The sequence below is a fragment of the Leucopleurus acutus genome, assembly GCF_964270905.1.
Source record: "Leucopleurus acutus genome assembly, chromosome: 8".
Taxonomy (NCBI): domain Eukaryota; kingdom Metazoa; phylum Chordata; class Mammalia; order Artiodactyla; family Delphinidae; genus Leucopleurus; species Leucopleurus acutus.
Genome location: NC_139151.1, coordinates 60,528,685 through 60,534,684, shown reverse-complemented (window position 1 = coordinate 60,534,684; position 6,000 = coordinate 60,528,685).

Here is a 6,000-nt window from a genome sequence, read left to right as displayed (position 1 = left end):
ATTGTAAAGCAATTATACTCCAATAAAGATGTTAAAAAATAAATAAAAAATAAATAAATATAAAATAAAATGCTGAGATTGAAAAGAAAAAAATAGATAGTATCTAGTGTTTCAAAATTGTAGTAACTGGTACTGCCATACTTGGCACAGAGGCTGACTATCCAGCCTGCCCTTCCCCATTTCGAGCTCCTCCTAACACTCTACTATCCATCTCCCATGTGGGGAGCTCCCAGGGCAGAGGACTGGAGCATGAGCCATCCACCCACTCCTGCAAACCGCTTCCCCAGATCCCAAATATTAAAGACATCCTAGCCTTGCCCGTGACAAAGCAGGGCCCCGTCCTTGTATTTCTACCCCGCTCTACACTTTTCACGGTCACAATTTCATGTGAGCCTTGTGACGAACAGCCAAGTTTGGTGCCAGACAAGAAGTGAGGGATGGGAAAACTAAGCCCCGGCGAAGGAGGAGCTGCTGCAGCAAACCCCCAGCTCTCACGTCTGTAAACCTTAAGAGAACCTGAAGGTTATCTTCCAGCCCAAGAATCACTAACTGTTCATCCCACCCCCGGGTCTTACTCAGCCCTTCTTATCAACCTCCTCCCTCATGCAGGCCCTGCTGTGAAGTACACTATACAATCTGCACCAAGACTTCTTCCCTGTTCCCTCCTGCCTCACCTAGGCCTGGATGTGGAAGGAGACTCAAGAGTTGAAAGATCCCTCAAGGGCTATTCTGCCCAAGATGCTGGTAAGGACAAAGAATTGACTTGTCCAAGGCCCTGGTGAGTGAGAGACTGAGAAGAGAGATAGAACCATATCTGACTCCTGTCCGGTGTGTTTTTCCTTGTAGCACAGGTGGGAGTGTAGCCCTGCAGACCCAGGAGGACCCTCTTCCCTCTGAGCAGGAAGGAAGTCTCTCTCCTCAGTTCCTGCCAAGATGTGGGTCCTGACCAAGCATTAGGCCAGCTGAAGCCCTTGGGAAACAATACAGGCTAACGAGAGGATCATCCTGGGCAGAACTGAAAATACAACAGGCTACCTGGAGGGGTTTTGTTTGTTTGCTTTGTTTTATTTTGTTTGTGGGGGTGGGGAGGAGTTGTGAGAACAGTACCACCGGGGTGGGTCTCCCCTAGCTTCCTTACAGCAATCTGCCTCCAGTGCCACCTCTGTACCTTCAGGAACAGAGTAGCCATGATTGCCACCCAAGTTAATTTCATCACAACCAAGTCAAAAGTTACAATGCTGGGGGGCTTCCCTGGTGGCGCAGTAATTGAGACTCCACCTGCCAATGCAGGGGACATGGGTTCGAGCCCTGGTCCGGGAAGATCCCACATGCCGCGGAGCAACTAAGTCCGTGCGCCACCACTACTGAGCCTGCGCTCTAGAGCCCATGAGCCACAACTACTGAAGCCCACGCACCTAGAGCCCGTGCTCTGCAACAAGAGAAGCCACCGCAATGAGAAGCCCGCGCACCGCAACGAGGAGTAGCCCCCGCTCGCCACAACTAGAGAAAGCCCACGCGCAGCAATGAAGACCCAATGCAGCCATAAATAAATAAATGTTACCATGCTGGTTGTAACCTTAGAAGCTAGGCCAAGGGCAGAGGAGAACTGAGGATGTATAGAACTGCCTCCCCAACTATGCAAACCTCTGCCTGGGAGCCACAACAGTGCTGCCATCCATTCTAGCGCACTGCACCCACTCCCTAATTCCAAAATGGCTAGCCTGCTCCCCAAGCCAGGCGTTTCCTAAGAACTCTCCCCTTCAGAGTTCTCACCCTAGTCACAAACTCAGAAGAGGTCCTCAAGCAGCCAACTTTGATCTTAGATGATGATGTGGGTATTTAAAAATGTGCTAAAGTTCCTTTGTAATCCATGTAACTCACACCTTAATGTATTTAAATATGTAAAAGGGAATATTTGAAAGGGAAATTTTTTTAATTTTATAAAAGATAGGATTTTAAAGAGTTAGAGAGGTAACTTTTGACCAAATTTCATTTTTTAGCCAAGACTTGGCTTCTTGACCTTTTCTACATAGCAGCCAAATTTTCCCTGTCCCACTCCAGTCAAACATGACCCTAAGAGCAGAGGTCTGGGGGTGGGGCTGGGGCGGGGGCGGAAGAACGGAGTAATGCAGAGTGCACTGGTTACTATTGTTAGGAAGCCATCTGCAAATAGACATCAGCACGTGCCAATGCAATGTAACAGTGCACGCAGCAGGCAGCACGGCATAAAGAGTGAGGCCTTAGGTATAAGGAAAGACGAGCTATTCGCAGAGGGACAGCATTACTGCTTTCTGGACCAAGGGGATAAGGATACAGCAGAAAGGGAAGACAGGCAGCACTAGGCCCCCACTCAGAACGCCTGAGGCCAAACAGAGCGTCACAAGCACGGCCCTTGTCTGTTAAGCGATGGGCACATGCTCCTGCAAGGCCACCCTGAAGCCCACAGGCTCTGTTCCCCAAGACAGTCAGGCTACTTGGAGAGTTGATACACATCCTGAGGGTTACTCTCACCTGTGTGGCTAACAAGTGAAAGTATAGGCTTTAAGATGAGGCTTAGACATCCTGGATTGATTTTGTTATTTTTCCTTTGGTAAGGGGTGGAGAAAATTAACTGGCTTTAAGGCTAGAACAGAAAAAATAGTCGTTGAGAAAAACCAACTACTGCCAGGTAATAAGGTGGAAAAATTAAACTGAGGCATCCACAAATCTTAAAGCCAAGACCTTCTCCTACAGCTCTACCAGCCTCGGACCGTGGTTTCAAGCCTTCAGAGTTGCTCTTAAAATAGCCGAGTGAGCAAGCATAAGGATCGGTGCTGCATCCGGCAGGCAACCCTGTGCCCCAGGTCCCACCCTACTGGCTTCTGCCCACTAAACTGGAAGGTTAGCAACCGCCTTCCCTGATGGCACCCGCTCCAAGCCCGCCCAGGCCGCCGGCAAGGGCCCGTCTGGGTCTGGGCGGCGGTGCCACCCTCGGCTCCAGCCGGCTGCCCCGCCCGCGTCATTCCGTGGACTCAGGCGTCCCCGCGCGGCCGCGGGAGGGAAGCGCACCTGCCTCGAGTGTCCTGGGTCCCGCCCGCGAGCACCAGGCCTCGGGGACCCGCCCCCGGGACCCAGGACACTCGAGGCAGGTGCGCTTCCCTCCCGCGGCCGCGCGGGGGCGCCTGAGTCCACGGAATGACGCGGGCGGGAAGCGCACCTGCCTCGAGTGTCCTGGGTCCCGGCGGCGCGCCCGCGAGCACTAGGCCTAGTGGTCGCGGGCGCGCCGCCAGCCCGGCGGTTCCAGACGCCGCTAGTCGCCCCTGGGCCTCGTCAGCGCGCGGCGGGTCCGCTGTTTGCGAGGTGGCCCGGCTCCCCGGGGCCGGGGCGGCGGCGGCCGGCCAGGCAGAGATAACGAGCCCCGCGGGAGCGCGGCGGCCAAAGAAGCTCGGCCTTGGCCACCTGGCTGGGCGAAGCCGCCAGAGGCCGTCTCCTAGCAACGCAGACGCCAACTGCAGAGCTTCCGCAGCTTCCCACTAGGCGTGTCCATCGCTGCCCCCGGCTGTACACCCGGAGCGCTCCCATACCACCCCCCTCCCCCGGCCCCCCGGCTCGGCTGCCACCGAGGACTAGGCTGGGGACCCCGGTGCACTCTCCCTCGCCCCACCAAAACCGATGACCCTAAAAGGGAAAGTCTGTGGCGCCCTCAGCCCTCAGCTGGAGCTGTGTGGGTGCTCTAGCCATACTCATGAAATTGAAGGGGCTCGGGAGCTACTTGCTAACCTCCCTGAGCTCTGCTTATCTGAATGGGGGTAATAGGGTTGCTGTACGATAATGCGCACACTGCCCATTTACCATTAGCCAGGAATTAGGCTGGGTGCGTTGTTACACCAGTTACCTCGTTTAGTCTTCAGACCAACGCTGACGGGACCTGTCAGATGTGTACCGTTATTTCCATTTCACAGATAGGAACACTGAGGCCTAGGATCACAATGACTTGACCGGAAGGCACACAGCCAGGAAGTGACTCAAAGCCAAAGTCCTTTACTCCAGTGTTTTCATGTGTCTTCCAGGCCTCACAACCCACACAGATGCTCCTCAGAGCAAGGGATTCCATGGCCCAATAATTTGGAGAAACACTGGATACTGTATCTCCCTCTGCTTTTGTGGAGGCTGACAAAGCATTTTAGTGAATTAGAGCCTCTCAGAGAAGAAAACTGTTTGCCTTGGTTTAATTCAGTGTTTTCCAAACTAAGTTGAACAGAAAACCTCTTCTTTAAAAGACACTCTTGGCATCCTGTGGAAATGTGTTGCATGAAATACACTTTGGAACACACTTGCCTCCCTATTCTCCAATGAAAGGATAGATGTGGAAGTTCCTGGAAAGTGACACTGAAAAGTGCTTGTAGAGCTATGAGGGCACGGATTATTATTATTGTTATCATCATCACGTGCTTCATGATATTTTAGGGATCCTGTTTGTGGCCTTTTGGCCACTCTGTAGTGCTGGATAATAACAATAACTAACATTTACTGAGCACTTCCTATGTACCAAGCACTGCTCTAAGTGCTTTGTATGTATTAACTAACTTATACCTTACAATTACCCAGGTGTTATCCCCACCCGGCAGGAAAAAAGGGGGGGGGGGGGTATGAGACCATGATGATTAAATAAGTAAGAGATGTAAAATTCTTAGAAGAAAGCACTTGGAATTACTACAAGCATTTGCTATTATCATTATTTCTATTTTACTGAGGAGGAAACTGAGGCACAGAAAAATTAAGTATCTTGCTCTAGGTCACACTGGTAGTGAGTGGATTGAAACCCAGGCAGCCTGGGGGCAGGGCCTATGCTGGTAACCACTATACAGTCTGCCTCTCTGCCAGAGGTGGAGGGGACACCCTGGATCTGGGCCCTCATCAGCAAAGCCAGCATTGCCTGTGACAGCATCTCTTCTCTATCTAGGGCCACATCCCCCATCCTGCCCATGCCATCTGCCTGTCAGAACAACCACCACAAGCTCCCTCATGGGAGAAGAAAGGGGACAAGACTTGGGGTTAGACAACACTGGATTGGACCCCAGCCTCACCATTTACTGACTGGGATCTTAGACAAGTAACTTAACCATCAATTTTCTCTTCAGTGAAAAGAGAGCACCATCTGTCATCGCTAATTATTAGAGAAATGCAAATCAAAACTACAATGAGGTACCACCTCACACCAGTCAGAATGGCCATCATTTAAAAGTCTACAAAAAACAAATGCTGGAGAGGGTGTGGAGAAAAGGGAACCCTCTTACACTGTTGCTGGGAATGTAAATTGGTGCAGCCACTATGGAAAACAGTATGGAGGTTCCTCAAAAAACTAAAAATAGAGTTACCACATGACCCAGCAATCCCACTCCTGGTCATATACCCAGAGAAAACTATAATTCAAAAAGATACATGCACCCCAATATTCGTAGCAGCACTATTCATAATAGCCAAGACATGGAAACAACCTAAACGTCCATCAACAGAGGAATGGATAAAGAAGATGTGGTATATATATACAATGGAATACTACTCAGTCATAACAAAGAATGAAATAATGCCATTTGCAGCAACATGGTTGGACCAAAATATTATCATACTAAGTGAAGAAAGTCAGAAAGAGGAAGACAAATACCCTGTATCACTTATATGTGGAATCTAAAACATGACACAAATCAACCTATCTATGAAACAGAAACAGACTCACAGACGTAGAGAACAGACTTGTGGTAGGGGAGTGGGGAGAGAATGCACTGGGAGTTTGGGATTAGCAGATACAAACTATTATATATAGAATGGATGAACAATAAGATCCTACTGTATAGCACAGGGAACTCTATTCAATATCCTCTAATAAACCATAATGGAAAAGAATATAAAAAAGAATATACATATATATGTATAACTGAATCACTTTGCTGTACAGGAGAAATTAACACAACATTGTAAATAACTATACTTCAATAAAATAATTTTTTTAAAAAAGAGAGA